This window comes from Condylostylus longicornis, unplaced genomic scaffold (assembly GCF_029603195.1).
Source record: "Condylostylus longicornis isolate FDR11 unplaced genomic scaffold, ASM2960319v2 ptg000010l, whole genome shotgun sequence".
Lineage (NCBI taxonomy): Eukaryota > Metazoa > Arthropoda > Insecta > Diptera > Dolichopodidae > Condylostylus > Condylostylus longicornis.
Genome location: NW_026577979.1, coordinates 8,752,824 through 8,776,497, shown reverse-complemented (window position 1 = coordinate 8,776,497; position 23,674 = coordinate 8,752,824). Strand labels below are relative to the sequence as shown.

Below are 23,674 nucleotides of genomic sequence, written 5' to 3'. Positions count from 1 at the left end.
CTGTTCTACATTCAAAGTACATGACAAGGATACCAAATTTCGGAAAATAAATTTTAGGCTGAAGTTTTTTTCTTAATTATTTTTTTCATGTAGAATAATGTAAACCATTTTTTTGATCAAAAATTTTTTAAAGGATCACAATTGAATTTATAGAATTTATTTTGTAATTCAACGGATTATTTATTGGAAATTGCAGTTTCCTTGCATACAATCCAAGTATTTTTTTAAGAAGAGAAGATAGTTTAAGATATTCTATTATTTTCAATTATTGTATACTCAGAATTAAAGAAATTTCGTTAAATTTTCCTGCTAACTATTTCCACAATGTTATAATACCGCTTTGGAATTCGCATATGAAATTTATGTTTAATCTGAATTTAACTCATTGTTAAATTGATTTGAGCTCAAGATCGGTATTGTTGCAACATGAAACTGGACTTTTAGCATAATAAAGTCGAATATCAATGTAACAAGCACCAAAATATCGCAAACAAAAGCTTTGTTCTAATAACAGAGATTTCTTAATATAAATAGTCTGTAAAGCAAAGAAAAAATCTACCAACGCCGAACTAATTGTACATTCGAAAGGAATGTTTTATTGTATAAAGGTTTCGTAATAAAGAAATTTCACTGTAGGTACCAAGTATTTGGAATTAATTCGGAAAAATTTATTAATCATTTTATTACTTTAAAATTTAATACAATTGGAAACCTATCCTGAAAACTGATCCTGACTGCAGGTAAATAATATTAAAATAACGATATTATAAAGATTATAAAAATTATTCTGCAATGAAAAAAAATGAGAAAAAAATTGTATCTCAGTTGGAAGCTCTAATTATGTACTCGTAAGTTAACAATACACACATACAATCTGTAAAATTCTTTTAAGAAAATTTTACTAAGTTAAGAGTACAATTTTACGTGCAAATAAAACAACTTAGGACTTGAATTTTATTTACTTCTTTTATACTTATGTTGTTTTTCTTAGCTTGAATTAATTTAATGTACACATACTTGAGTTGTCGTTTCAATACGTATTTGCGAAACAGTTTTGTTTCTCTAAGTGTTAACGTTTCATATTTAAATATTGTATGATAGAAAAAAAAGGATGTACCTATATAGAATTACTGCAATATTTCGCAATTAGCAAGGGGAGATGAAAAACAAAGTGAATACAAACAAAAAAGCCCCAAACGAAATTTAAGCAAGCCGGAGATAAAATTAATAAATATTTTAGTGTAATTATTTGAAAAATTTCATTAGAAGAGCTGCAATAGCATCAACTTATGGATGAAATCTGGTGTTTTTAGGATAGATTTCTATACGCAAGAAGCTCTATGTCTTGAAAGGTTTCGACTAAATTAAATTGTAATTGTAAAATAAAAATTTTAAAAATTTTAAAAATATTAAAGAAAGAAATTTCCTTTACGGTATTAACGTAACCTAACCCTATTCTAATTTTAGATTAAACGTCTGTTATCTAATTAAATTAATTGATTGGAAATAAATGCATAAAATAATTGAGCAAATTCGAAATATTCTGAAATTTTTTTTGCAATTTAATCAAAAAATATTGAGCTTACGATTGCGTTTACGATATTACAAATTCTTTAACGCAATTCAGGAGCATTGTGGTTAAAGTCAATGCTAGTAATAAATTGAATTAAAGCTTGGATTTGGTCAATTCAGAATTTTAATATTTATTTTAAAAATAATTGCTCTTCTAAAATTACAGAACAGCGTAAAAAGCAATTTCCATATTAATTAACAACCTCTCGAGTCTTGAATTTAATTTGCTCTAGAAAAATTTCTTTAGATGCAAGTTACTCTCGTTGATAACATTGACCACGAGTAATTTGAAACAATATGAGGAAACATTCTATTCTTCAAAGGAATTAAAAAAAAAAATATAGCTTAAGGCGAACAAAGTTATTATAGTTTCCAAAAAAAAGGACGTAAATTGTAATGTATAAAAACCGTAATTAAATCTCATATATGAAAAATTTAATTAATGGTTTAAATTTTAAAAACCTTTTAGTTTCCATACCTGCACACCTAACTGAATTTGTCATTTAATTTATTTAAAACTTTATTCATCTTAAAGATTTTTCATTGTACACATTCATACGTACGATGTGAAGTGATGCTCAAGAGTACTGTTAAATTTATATTTATGATGCATTTTTTTTTCTGCAAAATGTCCTTTTTTTTTGTATTCATAAAAACATTTTGTTTGTTTTGTTTTTTTCTGTTTTTATTTCTTTTCATATTGCCAAGTTAACTTTATTTGCTTTACGCTCTGATTGCTTATACTAGAAATTTTTAAAAATGACCATAAGACTATGAACAAAATAATATCAGAAAAACTAAAGAATTTATGACGAGTTTGTGTACCTTTTTTTAAATTATTCCTTGTGGTTTTACGCTCCTTTTTACGATTGCAAAACTATGTAACACAAAAAAAGTAAAAAAGAATGTTACAAAAAATTAGTATGCTTCTGCTTCTGTTAATAATTATTTTTCATGATACTTTTTTGTTGAAAATGCACACATAATATTTTAAAGATAGAAGGAAATAGAAAAGAAAGACTAACTCAGTAAAAGACTCAGTAATTGCCTATACGTTCGTATTAGTTGAATAACTTCAAGAGGAAAAACAATAATATTTGTAGATATTATGTACCTATGTATATATATGTATAATATATATATTCACCTATTTTTCCCGATTTGTCACTTGCAACAGAAATGCTACTAACAACAGTATGAATTTCAAAACTTATAATTACAATAAAATTTTAAGGTCTTTTTTACACAAACAACACTCTCTTCATACTATTTTCAATGCAAACTAAGGCAAATTTTACTGTTTTCACATATTATACACGTTATGAACAAAGTTTCGTTGTCATAATTGGGAAATATTTTCAAATTACTAATTAGAAAATCTTGCTTCAATACATATTGAACTTTAGAACCATAATTGGAATTTGCATGTTAAAGAACAATTTCGTGTTAGGTTTTAAAAAGAACTATCTTACAGTTTATAAGACTTCAAATTCTTAGACTGACCGTGATAATATTGGGATTCCAAACCAATTCAATAATAATAATAAATAATTTAGTTGCCAAGAATGTTAAAAATATTTCGGTTTAAAACATTTGTATGATTTCTTTTCTCAGATTTTGTATAATGAAATTTAAATTAATTAAATAATTTCATATTAAAAAATTTGTATAAATTTTTTCATTAGATTTAGGACTCAGGCAGTTATGTAATTTTTAGATTTGCAATTACTGCTTGATTGTAGGAACGTTGTGTGCACAACTAGCCAACTAAATAATTGCGTCAATTCAAATCGAATTACAAACTGTTTCATTGCTTAATTTTATGCGATCATGCAGTTGTGCGTGCTTGAATATAAACCTACGGAATACAAATAAGTAATTTAACAGCTAGAAAAGTAAAAATTGCATGTCTACCTCTGCTCTTATAATTTTCATTTGTAGTCGAGAAAGGACTGTAATGGACATTGGAATTAATAATAAATAAGCTACATATAATGAACAATTGTATAAAATATATGCAGATTGCTATGTTGCAACAACTTTTTCATTATAAATAATTTACAAAATTGTATATGAGCAAAACAAGAAAAACAAGAGAATGCAAGGAAATAATGGTAATTTTTAAGTTTGTTAAAGTATATATATACGTATACATAGTCTTGCTTATTGTCCTTATACACCCAAACTAGTTTTCATTCTCTTTGTAACAAATATTTTGTTTTATTGTTAGCTTTCAGTACATATTGCAATATTATTACTGTTCCAGTTTTCAAATGTTTTATTATTTTCTTTGCTTTGTATTTTTTACCCAATATTTTGGTATTTTTCTTTCAATATAAAAGGCATTCTGTTGCTATTTTCTTTATGTTGCAAACCTGCTGCATAGCTATACACTATAACGTCCTTAAATGTAAATATATATATTAATCTATTTTATCCTATATAAAAGGAAAAAAAATAAAACAAAAAATAAAAATAAAATACCACATTTGTTGTTTTCTCTATGCCGTTGAAAGTCCTACTTTTCATACATAGAAAAATGGTAAATGAATAGTTAAATGTATGAATTGTATAGGCTTTACATTAATTCTTTGGGCTTTATTACTAGATTTTTTAGTATTTTTGGTAGATTTTTACGTCTTATGTTTTCCCTTTTTTCTATTTTTTTACTTTGGGTTGTTTTTTTTTTTTTGCTTGTGGTCAGGGTCTATGTTGAATAATAATTTAGTTTTTATTATATTAAGGACAATTGAAGTGAAAAAGTTTTCTTGTTTTTTTTCTTTTATTATTATAGACAACACAAGTTTTATTCATAAGGACATGAAAATCTACAAAACAAAATAACACGTCCAGGACGAAGACAAACGAAATGTAGTAAAAAATTGAAAAAAAAAACGAAAAGATTAAAAGAACAAGGATTTTCTTTTGTCTGTGCATAATTCTCTTATTTTTGGTCACTTTAATTTTTTGTTTTTGAAGTGGAATTAATTTTGGTTTTAAAATTTTTAAAAATTAAAGTCAACTTTTTTTTTTCGAATTAAATTTTTGGTAAATACATTTTTGGTAATTTTATTGAAATATTTAAGATTGATAGCGCATTATAGGATTAAAGAAATTATGTAGTTTTGAAATGGATTTTGTGGAATTTATTGTGGTGTTTTTTAATTGGTAAAGACTTTTTTTAAAAGAATTTCTTTAAAGAAAGAGACTAAACAGGTTTTAAACTCTGTAGTTTTTTGTTATTAAATTTAATTGCATACTAAATTCATTCGGCTTCTGAATTGATTGTAATTTGTTTAATAATTTAAGAAAATTTAATCGATTAAATTTATAATCTGGTTAACGAATTTCATTTATTTTACTAAAAGTTTGAAATATAGAATATATTCCGTAACACAATTAAACTTGTTACACAGTAAGTTTAGGAAGTAGATTTAATATAGGAAAAGTTATATACATATAGCTAATAATATTATATAATAGGAGGGAGTTTGGAGAGTCTACGATAAGTCGCGAAAGACTGATGTGGCCCAAGAAAATAATATGCCCTCTTGCCCCATTCGTCTGCCTTGTGATCTAAAATCTACAATCTACGTAGCTAATAATTATACACTATCGTTGAAATCAGCGTGAGATTGTTATTATATTCTGTTTCTGGTAAGAAAGTCTTCATATTATGTTAAATTTTTGTTATCATGGAAGCCTCAAATTTGAGTAATGAATTGAATTTCGAAGTACAATAGGAGAAAGTTAGAAAACTTTTTTGGTAAAGAGTATTAAAATTTCAGATTTCTTAATACTCAGTGTAGAAGAAAAATTATATAAGAAGTTTGGAAATACATTTTAAGATAAGAGCTAATTATTTTAAGCCATATTTCGAAATCGGTGCATGATAATTTGGAATAATAGTAAAAATTCGATACTTTTTGCATATGTCGAATTTAAAAACTTTTTTCAAGTAAGGGCACAATTAATTCCACATTTAGTTTTCTTAATATTTCCTTATAATTTCAAATTTTTTTCAAATCCAATATGATTCATTTTCATTACAACACTTTTTCACTAAAATGTTCTTTAAATACAAAAAAGTTCAAGAACAGCATACTTCGGACGTGTTATGAGAAACTGAAAATATCATCTATTACAGCTCATAATACAGGGCTAATTATAAGAAAAAAGCAAAATCGGGAGAAAACTAAATTCACGGCTGAAAAACATTAGAAATTGTACCGGTTTGAGAGACTTATCAGTTCTAATGGAATCTTCTAGAGGTCGAGAAAGATGTAAACAAATTGTCAATTACATCAAACAAAAAATGTGGGCATGAACATCGCCAACATTCAAAAACATAAAGGCAGAAGAAGAAGATTCACTAATATCACTTTAATTGAAATCAACTGGCTCAAATTTCTGTATTATTTATATATATAATATAAAAACTAAAAATGTGAAACTAATTAACCCATTTCCTGTCAATTTTTGTACTAAATATAATAGCATCTATACCTATACTTCTCCCTATTATTTTAATTTTCTGAATATATTTATGACAAAAAATTAATTAAAATTAAAGAATTCATCAAGCACAAAAACAACAATCGAACAAAAATAATTTTAATTAAAAATAGAAAACAATATTCTAAATCATTTTCATTTTTATATTTTAAATGACTGTTGAATATTAAGTTGCAACAAAGAAAAAAAAACAAGCTCTATAGCTATCACTATCCTTTTAGTGCTAAAATTATTTACGCTTTGACAGCTATTTAAATAGTTGGCACCACTATCATAATTTTCTGCATGTCAACAAGCTGAAGATAACAAAAAGGACATAACAATATATAAAACTGGTAAGAATTTTAGTATTAAATGCATAACACAAGAATGTAGTACGAGTGAAAACGTGAAGCAAACTGAAAAATAAACACAATTTTAATACTATAAAATAAATTACAAAAGACAAGTAGAACAAAAAAATGGAAAATTATTATTAAGAAAACACAATCGCATAAATAAAAATGTTGTTGAACTTTATGTGCAAGTATGTTTGTACATGGGGACAATTGCAATCCTAAAAATAACAAGAATCGAGTCCATTTCATTCTTTATAAAAAAAAAGTAAAAATATAACAGTAAATTTCTATATATACGTATCTATATTGAAAACTAAAAATTACTTTTTTCATTCACTCGACATCACATGTGAGCAGATGCGATGACGATATTTTCTACTTTGTACGTTCTTCTCACATTATAAAACAAAACAAAAAACAAAAAAAGCAATGAACAGAACCGTTGAAAAATAAAAAAAAAAAGAGAAAATAGGAGAAAAACAGAAAATAACAGTTTCTAATATATTTTTCAATTTTTTTCTTATTTGTTTTTTGTCATTCCGTTACAATATTGCCCTTGTCTTATGTTACTCCTATATATTGTGTATATTGTGACCTCTTATTGTATTCAACCGATACGTTATTATTTTACAAATGGAAGATACGTTATAACTGGATGTGGCGTTATATATACTTCTAAATATTATTGTATGTGAAGCGAAAAGGACAACAAAACTTAAAATAGAGCATGAAAATAACAGAAGAAAAAAAAGTACTGTTTTGCCTTCATAAAATGGGTGATTTTTTGAAGCGGTTGATTTTTGAATTGGTCAACGTCATATTGCACCAACCACCTTTTACTTTTGATTATTCGAAAAATTTCTAGATTCTAGAAATTGTCTTTATTCTATAAAATGACAGAACACAAATAAACTACGCTAATAAAAAAATGAATTTTTCAAAAATGAAAACGAAAGTTGTATGATCAGTAAGGCCGAGAACTAAATTTTGTATAATGTTGCAAAATATTATTTAAAATGGTGTCCTAAACGTAACATCAGTACCGGATGGCCGACATAAGCAACAAATTCACAATCTACCCAAAGAAAAAGTCTGGAGGCGTAATATTTGATGATATCGCCGGCTAATTGGCAATTTACCATATCAGTTAATTTATTGTTCACTGAGCGTAATCATAAAAATATTAATTGTAATTTGAAAGTATCGGGTGGTAGTTTGTCAACGGTCAAAACCCAATCTAAGGTTTACCAATTTTATGTTGACAACTATAACGAATCACGTGTAAGATGCCAAGAATAAAAAATCACCCATTATTATAGTTTTGTGACAAAAATATTTTTAGCGAGAGTAAAACTCCTTTATTTTTATATTATGTGGGCACAATTGATATTTATATTATAACTAAAGATAGAAAAAGATAGAAAGGACAAAAATATAAAAATATAGTAAGAATAAAAATGGAAAAAAAAAATATAAAAAAAAATGAGAATATTTTTATTCTTTCCTCTTTTATATTTATTTCTGTAATTGCAATCAATATTAATGAAAACGGATATTAAAACAAATTATCTTAAAATAGATGTACATATATTGTTTTCTATACATATTTTCTATACATGTCTGTATGTACAATATATACTTAATATAATACAGAGCGAATATATAAAAATGTTTATGTGGAATTTTTTTATCTATATAAACTCTGAATATGGTTCAATATAGAAGACGTCAAATAGCTGTAATATAGACATTTTATTCACAGAATAGATACCATACCCAACCTAAAATAAACAGTAAAGCGAATAAAGGAAAACCTCATAACATATTATTATTAAGTTTTGAGCTCTTTTCTTCCAGAATGTTCCATTAAAATTTTAATGAAAATAAAGAAAAGATGGAAGGCGGAAGGAAAATATTATACAAAAAGACAGGATATTTATATATAATGGTCATAATAATTATTATCATTTTAGAGAAAAATATTGAAATATATTTTCCACCTTATATAGGTAATGTATATAACTGTAAGTAATTGGAATTGAATGTGTTCTATCAAAACTATTGCCGTTCCTATATTCTTATAGATGCCATTCCAATTTTTTTTTTATGTAAATATTATTTTTTCTTTTTAAGAAATGAGAGAAAAGAAGAACACAGTTTTTGAAAAATGCTCATTTTTTGTAATTACTTTGGTATATTTTTAAAGTACAATTGTTTCGTTTTTGCATTTTGTGTAAAAAGTAAGAGAGAGAGTGGGAAAATAAATTACGAAATAGAACAGCAATTTAATTAAAATAATTCGTTTTTTTTTTGAGGTTGGAAAATTTACTGAATTCGAAAATTAAAAAAAAAATTTTAATTAAAATAGCTTTTATTTTCTTTGAATAGAGAAGGTGAATTATTGAAGATTATATTTAATTGAAGATTAGGAAATAAACTTCCATGTTTTCTAAATTCTCATGAAGTTAGTACAGGAAATCGAGGTTATTTTTATGTTTTATTGATATTAGATAGAAAACAGGTATTCAGTACATAAATGAATTTTTGAGAGAAAATTACTTCTCTAGTAAAAAACTTTTTCTAGTCTAGCTTCTATTTTCCAAAATCATAAACTTTTCCGAATTTCTAAAAAAAGCAAAGAAACTAACAGCAAATTTCTTTTCAACCAAAAGTATTGTTATTTATTTTAATTGGTACAATTACTGATGAAATTGTTCATCTTAATAAATAATTTAATCCTAAAAGTATGCAAAATTTTCCTATTTTAATAAGCAATAAAAAGTCACAATTGCCGGATTTCTTTGAATACACTATGATTTCACTAACTTTAATATTGAATTTTGAATTGAATTGAATATTTATTCAGATACCCACATTATTTCGAAGCAATGCTAGTTTTTACACATAGTTACTATAGACAATAGTCTCAAATGATAAAGAATTAAATAAAATTATAATGCTCAATTAAAAGGAGAGTTGCTAAAATTACTTCACTTTTCATTTTAAATTTATACACTAAACACCCTGAAGATTCAACCTGCTTTCTTGAATACTGTCTCCTTTAATTAATAAATTAGTTGTGAACGTTTTCAAGTTGTACCTCGGTAAATCCTCACCTACCGCTCTCTTGGCAGATGCATAGAGCTTTATAGAATTACTTATAAGTATGAAATCAAAAAATTTTTCAGTAATCTAAATTTAAAAACTTAAATTTTAAAATTTTCAGCTTTCAAGAAAATATTTCATGCAAGTTTTAATAAGATAAAGAGCACATGTCTTTAAATTCTGTATATAAATCCAGATCAGAGAACAATATGTGTGATTTTTGTTTTCCTTTTGATTTAATTTTATTTCCATATTTTCTATTATGACTTAAAGACTATAATACATTCATAATACCCGGATTTTTTGATAAAAATTTACTAAAGAAAATTTGTTTTTCAAATTTTAATCTTATAATATGTTTTACAAGTGGTAGGTATAATTTAACCATATAAACAAGTATGACATTTTTACGTAAATTTAAAAAGCAAATTTTAAAAAAACACTTTTTGCATTTCAAGTACACAATTTTGTTTTTTATTTTTGCTTAGTAAAATCCTTAATAATCTAAAATTTAATCTGAAAATATCATTCTAAAATTTGAATTCAGAAAAGGATTTTTTTTTTAATTCATATGAATGTCATAATAAGAGAAGGACTATGGAAACAAGTAAAAAAAGTAGTTGTTTGGTTACCTAAAACTGTTCTATTACAATACGATAGGTTCTTTACAAGGATTTTATTGATGGTTTTTAGTTTTTTTTTGTAAAGATAGAAATTCTTAGTAAATAATGACTTTGCATGGTATTGTGATTTTTTGAAATGGAAGAAAATCAAGAATTTTAAATTAAGATTAAAATTTGAAATTCAAAATTTCTAGTTTTAGATTTTGTTTTTATTTTTTTTTTGCCGACCAATGTTCAACCGTTCAGTGCCAACCATTCAAATTTAACAGAATATTTTCAAAACACAATTATTTTCAAATTTTTATTTGGATTTTTTTCGGTAAATACTGGAATAGCTTAAAATTTCTAATAGAATGAAGTAAGTAGTATTTTAGAATTTCATTAATAAACTTTCTACTAGATATTCTAGGTATGTTAAAATTAGAGTTTTTTGAATAATAATTGTTTTTTAGTTGTAACACATACCTAATAATTTCAATTAAAAATTTAAATAAAAAATTGCATACTTTACGGTGCAATTGTACAGATAAGCTACCTGTTAGCGAACGGTCAATGACGGCCTAGTGATCATGCGGTTGTACTAGCAAAGCCGTACATTTCTGCTAATTGGGGTACGGTGGACCTGCTTCACCGGCGACATCAACCAAACAACAAATATCTTTTTCAATAATATAAGGGAACTCAAATGTTAAATTTCAGGAAAAGAGTCGAAAATTTGTTTCAAAAGTATTTTAAAAATTTTCACTAATGTTATCTAAATTCGCTATAAATTTGCAAGCATAGTAGCGTAATCAGTGGTATACTTTTATTTTATGATTAAATTTTTAAGCCCAATATCATAATATAAGTTCAATAATATCGTAATTAGGTTTTCCTCTACAAAATCCAATTATATACTTTTTTACAAAAACAAATTTTTTTTAATAACTCTAGCAATCAAAAATTATAATAACAATTTTTTAGAATTTTAAATCGATTTCTGCTCTAGTTCTTAATTTCATAATAATTGACAGAATTCAGATTTTTTCAATTCATCCTCTCAATTGAATTAAATAATGGCATAATTAAATTACTTAATTAAATTTTAATAATGATTATTTTTATATTATTTACTTAGACTCTATACACATTCGTTCATACACACATACTTAACTATTTTACTTATTCATATTTTATAATGTAGAAAAACATAAATTCTTGGAAATTATTGCCATTTAAGTTAAATAAAATTGTGCCATCTCTAATGGACAAATATTTTCTTACAATTTTGTCTATATACATTTAAAGAATAATGTGACACATGATAGAGGTTAATGTAAGCCCATATAATATAATATAAAGAAGGGCAACAAAAAAAAAAGAAATTCCATAAAAATTATTGACAATATAAAGTCACATTTGTACAAATACACACCATATATGTATATGTATACATATACCAACACTTTAATAAATGTGGAATTATATATGAAAAACTCAAAATGAAAACTATATACTTTAAGAAGTAGAAGTGTTATAATCTTTGATAATTCTATTATATATCGTATACTTTTCCAGTTATCCGTACTCAATGGTTTTTTATTAAATTTCATATAAAAATCTTAACACACTTTACCCATATAATGTTATAACAAAGGATTTAAGTAAAGTAAGCGTGTATAATATAATATGAAAGTCTACAATATAAATTTGAAAATAGTAAAATGAAATGCGTATTCCAAAAGTAGCTAAGTTTTCATTTTATTTCATCTGGTTCTTTCATAAATGAAGGACAATTTAATATACAGGGTATTTGTGTTTTAACTGTACTGTTATATATCGTTGTATATAAAGGCTTTAATGTGTTTTCTTAGATGAAACTTTTGTATGCAGTTAATTTTCACAGGCTGAATACTTTCCGAAAAAACTATTAGACTAAACTTCAATTTTCTTAGACAAACCACAGTAAAATATGATTTCATGAAATTTGAAGAAAAAGATGGATGTTCCAACAAATATACACATTATCTACATTTTTTCTATTTTTCAGAATCATATTAGTTTTAAATTGAAATAATTTAATTTTTAAGTTTTCATTTTTAAAAAACACTATAATAAACGCTAGTGCAAGCTACTTAAAGTAAAAATTTCTCTTATTTTAGCACCCATGGAATCTATTTAATGTGGTATCAGACCAATAATGGTTTCAATGTGGTATATCAACTATTTTCTTACCTCATGGTAAGAAAATAGTCATGGATTGAAAGTTATTGAAGGACTGCTAGTTCAGGCAAAATAATAAGTCAATCGCACAATTGAACTTATGCACAAAAATACAACAGAAAAATTAAATTTGAAATTAACTTTGCGTCAGTGTATATTTGAACCTATTGAATTGTTACCATGGACTCCATACAAAAGTTTACTCTGCACACACAGCGCTTGATGCGACAACAGTATGTATAGTACAGTGCTTTGGAAAGTAAACAGTCTGTATAATATACGCTTGATTTTTCTTTAGAGTAAACACAAAATGGAAACAAAAAATATACCAACGTCATATAAAATATATTGAAGATAAAGATGAACGGTTTGATGATGACGCTATAGTAAGGGTAATATATCTTTTTTTATTACTCCTAATTGTACAAGGATATGTGAAAAATGATATTGAATGAAAATATAGGGCACTATAATTTTTGTTGTTATAGTTAAGTTTTTACTCTTCTATATAAATATAATTGAATGGGTACAAGGTTTGGTCAAGAATAAACGAATATGATAAGATACTTGAAAAAAAAAAAACTGTACTGATATTTGATTAAAATATACTTTTTATCATTTTCTTGTTCCTTGAATTTTATATTATTGCTTTGATTTAAACAGGGATGGAGTTTTTGGTTATGCTTCCGAATGGTAAAAAAATTTTTCCTCAAAATAGTGTTATCGTGGATAAAACTATATTATTTCATTGTAAGTATAAGACCAATATTGAAATAAGCGCGAATTGGGAGTGTGTATGGGGAGCATGAAACCACTATATAACCAGTCACACTTCGATGACTATGTCGTTATAGAAATAATAACATTAAACAAAAAATTGTCAGGTTGAGTAAAATTTTCACGAAGAAAATAATTTCTAATCAAATAAATAATTTAAATTAAATGGGTTATATAGTTAAATGTGATGGGCTCCAGTCATGAAAAATGTATGAAATTATAGCTTAATTAATTTTATTATGTTAACCAAATTTGAAGAAAATGGTATACAGAATTTATTATTACCTCACACCGTAATCTGGAAATTTTTTTTACAAGAATATTTCCTGAGTCAAAAAATTAAATATTAAACAATTAAATAATTGTGTCTAATATTTGAAAAATATTAATGGACCAGCCTTATATGATAATTGGACTTTCGCATAGAAGTATTTAAATATTATGTTCTGTTACGAGATGTAGATGTTAGAAGATCATCAAGTTCGTATAATTACGAATTTCTTTATTTAAAGCTTTTCACTCCTTAATGGATTCTCACGTATATGTTTATGATAATTATATAAATCTAATTTTGTTCCGAGCTAATTCTGTAGAAACAATGCTTATTTTGGTATACACAATTTTCTTGATTTACTAGAGGAAAAATATTTTAGAGAGATCACTTTTAATACTGATAATTCCTTACAGTTATCATAATATATATTAGCAAACCTTAAATAGTAATGAATGCAGAAAAGCCCAAATTTTTTTAAATTATCGCCATTTTATCTATAATTTTTGTTTTTCTGAACAAAATTTTCCAAAAATGAAAATTGACTATTAAAATAGAAAAAAAAAAACATTCTTTTCTCTATTTATTTTTTTCTTGCTCTCAAAAAAAAAAATAACAATAAAATTTAAATGATAAAAATCAATGAATGTGAAAGGAAACAAAAAAAAAATAGTTTAAAAACTCCCTTAACCCGTTCCCTGCCTGATTGAATTCCTTGTTCTTCTTTATATATGTATAGGAAAAAATCAATTCTTGTGTATAGCCTTACAATATTATCTGAGATCCTTTCCTATTTTTTTTTTTCAGTTACTCTTTTCAATACAAATTTTAACATACAAATGTACACAACCATACATACTATACTCATTTCATTTTTATTCAATTTTATTATTCTTTGATATGGTTAGACATTCAAAGCATATGGAGTGGATAATAATTCGAAATAATTTTCGGTAATATTGTGCGCATTATAATAAATACTTATGCATACATATACATGCACAAATACATACATTTAAATATTCATATCATTAAATTCATATGCTTATATGAATCCTATACGTATAATATTTAGAATATTTTTTTTATTCAACAGAATTGTATAAGGGTCAAGGTTGCCAGCCAATATTGGATTTACTTATATAAAAATGATACTTGAGAAAAAATTATAATAATAATATTCTTATGCAAAATGGAATTCATATTATGTATGTATGTATGTATAATATAAGTACAATAATAATGTCTGTATGTTTATGGAAAGGATATGGTATAAAAATGTTTTTCATGTGGAATGAAAATGAAAAATAAAAAAAAGTGAAAAAGAAAAAATAAAAGTAAAGAATTTCAATGAACCAAAACAAAAAAAAAAAAATGAGGGTTCTTCGTTTTTATTACAATCATGATTTTCTATTATTTTCATCTTTTATTTTTATTGATTAAATTTTATCCTTTTTTTTATTATAGTTGTTATTGTTTCTTTATACAATATTATAATATTTGTATTTCTTTTTTTTGTAAATTATTATAGACGACATTTTCTCAATGTAAATTTGAATGGAAGGTTTATAGTTTTTCATTTTTAAATTTACTTATTTTTCAATAATAAAAAAAATTGTATGATTTTTAGCTGCGGGTTTGAAATTGTTTTCGATTGAAAAAATTTCGTTATTGTAAAAAGGATATCTATTGAAAGATTAGTTTTCTTTTTTAATATTCCTCTACAGTTGATATTGCAACATATTCCGATTCTTTCCGAAATCTACATTTTTATCTTCCTTGAATGAATTCTCACATCAGACTTCAAGCCCAAATTTAATTTAAATTTGTATACAATTATAGTGTTTCTGTATGAGATTATTAATTTCAATTTAAAAAATTGTTGTAATATTTTTCAGAAAGCATACCGAAATAAAATTCTTAAAGAAGTATGCTTATTAACAGGATTTCGGGAATGTGCTTGTTTATCTGCTATTCACTTATAAAATTTTTTAACCTTTTATATTTTTTAACCTTTTATTTTATTTTACCTAAAATAAAATATACTTTTTCAAACGCATAGTTTTAACATTGTGTTCCGACAATGCCAAATTATAATTATTCTTTAAAAGGTAGTGAAAATAGAAATTTTTGACATTTCACTGCTTATATTATAACTGTCGAAGTGAGCAAATAAAAAAAAAATATATCTATATATTTTTTCTTCAAACCTGAAAAAGCATACTTAAATTTAACAATATTCAATGCATTCCTCAAATTGAAAGTTATTTTTAACACTGAAGCTAATTTCTCTGAAGTACTGTTCGTTTTTTTGAGCTAAGACATTTTTGATTGGAGTAAATGCCCATTTTCGGCTTTCATTTCCTCCTATAGGCTTTATACAAGAACAACAAAATGACCGTAACTTATTCTTTGTCTAAAAATATTTCATTATTTTCATTTCATTTGCCCCAGGTAAATTTTTTATCTTTATCTAGTATATTTTTTTAATATTCATTTTAGACTCCTTCTGAAAGTGTGAAAAATTTTATTACAATAAAAAAATTTTTTCAATAGAACAGCGTGAATTATAAAATGCTTTTTTCAAAATTAGACTTCTTTGCATTTCAATGTTAATCAAAACAATATATTGTAATAAAATAGTTTTTACTGCCATGTACACAGGCCAGTAGGCCCAATAAAAGAGTTATGCTACTTATATGTGGGTTGATTTTTCTAACATTTGTTGAGAAATATTAGAGATTGGGCTTTTGAGTTAAAATATTTTTAATATATGAAACCTAATTTGCATATAGGAAAAATTATCGGTTAAAAATAATTATAGAAAGTTGTTCTTAAGTCTAAAATCAATTTCGATATAAAAAGAGTATGCACATAAATTGCTAACAATTTTTGAAAACAGAACGTTTTCTAAATCAAAATTACTTTTAAATTTAAAAAAATTCTATTGACCACTAAATTTTATCGAATTTAAGATTTTATTTATATCAGAACCTCAAAATTGCAAGGGTTAGAAAAGGATCAAAAAAATAAACTAGTAAATAAATTTTTGTTTTTTTTTTTCAAAGTATAGAAAATTTTATTCGGATTTGTCCTTTTCACACAATTTTTAAAAACACTCGTTTTATGTTTCTTTTTTTGTTTTTCTTAAAAATTTTTAAGAAAGTATAATGTGCGTAATTTAATACTGAAAGTTTATCGGTTCATTAGACTGAAAACATATTTAAGATTAAGGATTTGCTATTAAGGACTCCTATTGTTTGCTATTGTTCTTTTTCTTGTTTCTTTATTTGTATTATGTAAAAAAAAACAATTTTGTTTTTAAAAATCCTCCTTTTTATACTCAGTTTTTTTGTCCTTGTGATTTTTTTTTGCAATATTTTTTTTTTTTTTGAATATAATTTAGCAATCTGTCATTAAAGTCCCATTATTTTGTTCATTCTTCTGTTTTTGATATATGTGAAATATTTGTATTTTAGTTTAGATATTTTTTTATTGTCTAGACTGATGGAAAAATTTTGTCAAGAATTATAGGAAAATTTTTATTTTTTTTACCTTTATAGACAGGCATAATGTGAATTCAATTAAAATGTTGTGATTTTTATGTGTGAGGTTTTGTTTTTCTTTATTTTGTCGAATTTATTTGAACTAAAATTAAAAATTTCGGAGAAAAAATTCTACTATAAAATAAAATAATGATTAAATAATGCAATAGCAACAAAAGCTATTGATTTTATTTAATTTGAAAATAATAAGAAAAAATTTTTTATTTAATTTGATGTCAATGTGATTGAAATAGAAGTCAATTAAAAGTGTGTTTGTATTGAAAAGACTTATTTAATTATTAATATTTACCTTTGATAGTAATTATTATATTCGTAGTAGTCATTAATTAGAAGACGATCTTACCTAAAATAAAAAGAAAAAAAATGAAATTTAATTAAAAATGCAATCATTTTATCGAAATTATTTAAATAATTAATTTTTGAAAAGCACAGACACGCAACAACTATTAAAATGGCCCTTATTAATAATTAATAATGATAATTAAATTGGTAAAGAATTCTAGAAAATTTTATGAACACAGAAAATCACCTTTACCTTTATTTTGTTTTTACAGTAAATTTTAAATAATTAAAATATAAAAATTTTTTGTGTTTGTAAAAATAATTTTAAAATTTAGAAAATCACCTAAGAACTTGTTGAAACAAGTCAAATATTTCTTTTATTAAGTCTTGCAATAATAATAATGGAACAATTGTGCTTCATTATAAGATAGAAATGGCATATAAATAAATAGTTATTTTTGTAAGGGACAATTGCCCTCCATAAACTGTTTTGAAGAAGTCTTAATTCAAAGTTATTAGAATACATAATTTACATCTGTCATAACCCAATTAGCTGCCGTAATTATTTAAAGTAAATTACCTACTTTCACAACAATGTTTATAATTATACAATTACACAAACTTTTGCGTACACGACTGTCGCCTTTTATTGTTTCTTTTCAAAGAAATCATTGAAAAAATTTAAATTATTTCTTCTAGTTCTTCCAGAGAACGGACAACTGGTTAGAGTTCCGAAAATCTCAGATTCATGAATTGTGATCGAAAGCTGACAAAAATTAAAGTAATTCCTTAGGTTTTAAATCGAACTGGATTTAATTTTTGATAATTCATAATAAAGAATTTAAAACATTTATCCTTAATATTAATTTTTTACAGAGGGGGGCAATATTTTGTAACCAGTTATCCACATTTTACCCAAATTATTGACATTTTGGTCAGAAAATTTTGATGAAATTACAAATATTTTATATTTCCAAGTAGTTTTTTTGTGGTAGTTTCTTTCTAAAATAAATATAATAAAATTTAATCTATATTAATATTATAGGCTTTCTCAATTTATAATATCATTTAATTAAATTTATTAAGTTTACCAATTTAATTTTATGATAACTAAATTTTATATTTTTATGAAAAGTTATCAAGACCTTATCGTTAGCCTTACAATATATTAATTAAATTAAATTCTAGTGAATTCTTCCATACAATTTATATATGCCACATTTATATACAATATTATATTGTATGTGTATATCCTATATGAAAGTTACAAAACTTTAATTTTATATAAGAAATTTATATTTCATAAAGAAACCAATATTTTATAATAAAATCTAGAATAAATTATAATTAATATAACTGTAGGAAAAAAGAAAAAAGTGAACTGGAAAAAATTAAATTATTTTTGGTTTTTATTAATTAAATAAAAAAAAAGAAAAATAGCATTCAGAAAATTTCCTTATAACTCGATTTATTAAATGTACTTTACAAAAACTCAATGCTCAAGCATAGTATGCATAGTATATCCTTATTTCTTTGAGAAAAGTATTTGAAGTTTTGATTCAGTTACAGTACGGAGCGGTCTTGAGATGCTCAATAAATTGGATAGGCGCAACTGGTTCACTCTGTTTTTGGTGCCGGACCAAGTGAGCATAAAAGAAAATGAGGTAACGGACGAATTGGCGAGGATAGCTAATACAATTTTTTTTTGGTCCGGAGCATTTTTTCCGAATCGGACCAGATACTCTTAGTTGGGAACTAAGAAAGGAATCAGTGAGGAGGTGGTCGAAGAGCTAAAGAAGTGTTTCGGAGCTTTGATAAGCTAAATACCTTCTGGGATATTATGACCAGAAGACTTTTGAGAAGATTGTAGGGTTAGGCAAGAATAAGGTGAAAATTCTCAACGGGGTCTTGGTCGGGTTTCTGTAGGAGCAGTAGGCTATGCCTGGAAAGTGGATTTACTTACAGATTCTTTAGGTGGGCTTAATAGATCTTCATTTTTGGTCGCGGTGCACTGTTATTCGGGTTGTTTAAATATACAAACTGGAACACAATTCAAATTGCGAGAGAATTCACATAGAACTGAATAGAAACAAAATTTGATATTGATTCTCAAAAAGCTTTCAAACCCACCTCAACATATTATAATTAAGGACTACATTAAATTTTTGAAAAAGATAGATTTATGAAATTTTTGCCATTAATTTCAGAACTAATTCGAATATATCAGCAAAATTTTGTCAGAATATAGATTAATTACAAGAAATTGAAATATAAAATATAATTAAAAAATGCATATTTTGACTTAATCAGTATTGTTGCTTGTTACCACAAAAATGTACATTTAACATACAAAACAAACACACAGACACGCTTGTGTTTACATTTTATAACAAAAAAAAATAAATAAAAAAATATGAGTTAAATATTAAAGGATATTATGGTGTTATGAGTCTTATACTTACTAAATACAGTGATATTAAAATGTTCATACTTATATATACATTGTAATATTTATTTTAGCTCACAAGGTATAATATTCCTACATCTTTTATGCTATATATAAATATCTACGATAATATTATATTATATAGGTTAAGAGAACATTCTTACGAAATTAATATTTTTGTATAGTTCTTATTGTATATAGTAAAAAGAAAAGCCTAAGGAAAATTTAATTTAGTATTATAGATTTTAAAGAAAAATCTGAAGTTTTTAAAAAAAGAATAAGAAATCTTAACACTTCATATGTGTTAACCTTTATATAATATAAACTTGTCTCATTTTTAAATTTAATATAGAGTACAGGGATCATATTAAAAAAACGTAAAATGTTTATAGTAAAATTATTTTGTAAGAACATTTTGTTATTTGAGATTCTCATTCACAAAATATAGTATTATACTACATCAATACATCGACAGGACATCCACCATGGTCATAAAATAACTAACAAAATATTTCAACCACCGTCGTCTTCCTAATAAAATCAGTAAAACACACGCTCCGTTTTGCTTATTCTTTTCAATTAAGTCATCAACAGACATTGTCCAGTGAGTACACCAATAAGTCTAGACAATTCAGCGAAATCAGTTTTTGATTTCTCGATTATAAGCAAGCCATTAATTTTATTTACTGAGAAAACGATCGGCCAATTGTTTTATTGGTATACTATTTCCTCGCTCCTGCCAGCCGTTCACAGCTATACATATAAAGTCAGCATGTATCTTCTATCTAGGCTGTATGAGCCTTGAATCACAATGCAACATTACATACAACCTATAACTGGCCCTAACCGACTTAATTAAATTGGTTAACATTTTCTATGTAATTGTATATCATCACACTTCTTATGAATGTTTAACTGTTTCTGTAAACTTTTGAATGCCATTACCTTACTTAATTGTAAAATTGTTGATTTAATTTTAATTCCATATAAAATAGGAGGCTACTGTAGTTTTTTTTTAAATCATATCCTTTATAACCACAATTTTATATCATTTCCTTTTCGGTTTACTATATTTCTTTATTTTTTTTGTTTTATAAAATATGATAAAGGAAAAAACTTTTACTTTCCAATAATATCTAGCATATAATTATAGAGCCATAGATTTTCAAACTAAAAATTATAATACAAAATATATACGGTTTATTCTCATAGAAAACACAAATGATATAGAAACGGAAAAACAAAATTAATACAATAATAAAAGAGGAAAGAAAAACATGTAAAGAAGACAAAATTATAAGAAAGAATCTTAAAAGTTTATAGGTGCCATACTTACACAACATTTTTTAAACATAACCTTTCTAACCATGTGTATACATAGCATTTAAATAAATATCCTGTGTATAATATCTAGGAACTTTTTAGTATTCTTGTTATAATATTCAAAGTTTTCCATGTTTTTCTGCTTTTCTTTTTTCTTGTGATTCTGTTTTGCGGAAAAAAGTTTTTCATTCTCCTATTTTTCTTTGCATATTTTTCCTTTTACTATTAACACTTTTTTTGTTGTTTTAACTTTTATTAGGCTTTTCTTTTCCATGTTATTTTTTTCATACGCTTATTTTAAATATGAGCATGTAAAATTAGTATAAAAAAAAAACATGAAGAGTAAAATAAAAGAAGCATATTTATATTAAAAAAGAATCCTTTGATGAATCTTTCTTGTATACAATTTTCAAAAAAAAATGAAAAACTTTTATAAGAACGTTATAATAATAATAAAAATAAAAATAATAATAAAATGGATATGAAGGAATTGAATTTTTCCATTTTTTACCATTTTTTCTACTTATTTTTTTTTCTTTCTACTTCTTATTACGTCTATGAATTTATTGAACATAATATTTTATATTTTACTTTGAAGAAAATATAAAAGTACAAGAAAAAAATAGGAAAGAAATTGGAAGAGCAACATAAAAGGACCTAGAAAAGGAAATTTTATACCTATATGCATATTTTTTCTTTTTTGAATTTTACAATATCTAGGAATAAGAAAAGAAAACAGAATTCTTTTAGGCCTTCTCTCTGATCTATATACAGTCAATTTATGTTTCCTTTTTATTCATCATTTCTTCATCTAAATTTCAAATTTTTATATGATATAGGTACATAGTTACTTGAATATTTTTTACCATTCTTCACAAAGAAAAATTAGAGAAAATGCTTATTAGTGTTACTTTGTCCGTCATCCCGATCATGTGCCTATTTGTCTATTAAAAAAGAACTTCTATACGCTTTAGGCTAGAAAGCTGAATTTCAACATACAAATAAATTCTTATTAAAAATATTCACGAAAATTTTAATCTATATCGTTCTCTTCAAAAGTTATAACTATTTAAATTTCTTAAAATCGTAACAAACGTTTTTCAAATCTCAAAAACATAGAAAGGTGGCGATATATTTCTTCTACAATGAAACAGCATGCATTTCAAAGATAAAATTGCCATTGAAATTAACTGTTATAATTTATAAAACAAATTTTTTTTTTAATTTTTAATATGGTTTTACTTCTAGACGATAAGTAGTAGAAGTCTAAATTTTAACAGTTTTCAGTAAGAAAATAAGGAAAATAATAAAGTCCAGTTCAATTAAAAATGAAAAATTGATCCGTTCGGGGTTAAAGTAATCAAAAATTCGGTTAAGTGGTTATTTGATTTATAAAATATTAATTTTCCTATGCGGCAACTTAAGTTTCAATGCCAATTATTGATATTATCACTGCTTTGGAAATATAAGAGTTTTAAAATTACAAATAGTCTTAGGTCATTTTCAAAAAAATCCATCACAAAAACAGAATTTATTTCGGTAGAAGAAGTAATGCTTCTTCAAATTAGCAAAATTTTAATTTTCGGCATCTTTTATTTCAAAGACTATCAAATGAGACAAGTTATCTTGACTCATTTACTTAACCTACAAATTCGAAAATTGGGATAAAGCTTCTTTAAATTTTTTGTCATCCTAAATGTATGCAACAGCAACTTTCAACTAGCTAGTAGTTGTAGCAAAATATTTGCTTTTAAAAAAAATATTTTTACTTGCTCATGGGAAAAGTGCTACTTTACACACCATTGATTTAATCAGAATTTATTGAAATTTGGTTTTTATCTTAAAAATATTTCTACATTAAATTTTATTTTAGGGCAATTTTAATGGAATAGTTTTGAAACACTTAAAAAATATACTAAAATTTTTATATCTTTTAGTTTTCATTATATATTATTGCTGTACTCTGCTTCTCTAGAAAAAAAACGTAAATAAATAAAGCAGAATTATAATAAATGTTTTGAAAAGTTTTAAAAATAATATTGAAAGTGGATTTCTTTCTATTTTAATTTTTTTATTCTCTAATCTTGTAGCTATAATATCTTAAAAAAAATACCTTTTTCTTAAAAATTTTACTAAATAATCATAACAAAATGCTTGTAATTTTTGTAATTCTTGTAAGAGATTATTGTGCAGTTACCATTTTGTGGTAGATATAGGTACAAGTACTAATTTGTATAAAATTAAAATGTAGTTTCCTTTATTTTTGATTTTTTTAGTTAAAATAATAGAATTTTATGAATAAAATAAATATATGTCGGTTGCATGTGTATTATATGTACATGAATCAGTTGGAGTAAAAGAATTATGAGACATTAAAGCTATGTTAAACCAAGAGAGAATCAAAATGTAGATACGTAGCGTATGAATTAGCCCAAATATATGCAATTTTAATAGTAATTGTTGTAGTTTTAATTTTGAAGAATGAAATGTGCTGAATATATTCGAATACGTTTAATATCACATAGAAAAATATCCAAGAATTTATTTATGATTTTAAGCGAGTTGTGAAACTAAGCGATTTTCGGATAAGCGATGTAGAAAAACTGAAAACAATGACAACTATAAATCGTAATTGTCAGCCAAACAAAGTAATT

General features: G+C 24.8%; 1 protein-coding gene across 1 annotated transcript in view; it reads right to left on the bottom strand.

Annotated features, from left to right (window-relative positions):
- LOC129619038 (ABC transporter H family member 2-like) overlaps positions 1-17,279 on the bottom strand; it is a 98,482-nt gene extending 81,203 nt beyond the window's left edge. Inside the window, exon 1 of the mRNA XM_055534112.1 lies at positions 17,259-17,279. The gene's annotated coding sequence lies outside the window, so the exon portion shown is untranslated. The remainder of the gene's footprint in view (positions 1-17,258) is intronic.
- Between the last annotated feature and the right edge of the window lie 6,395 nt (positions 17,280-23,674).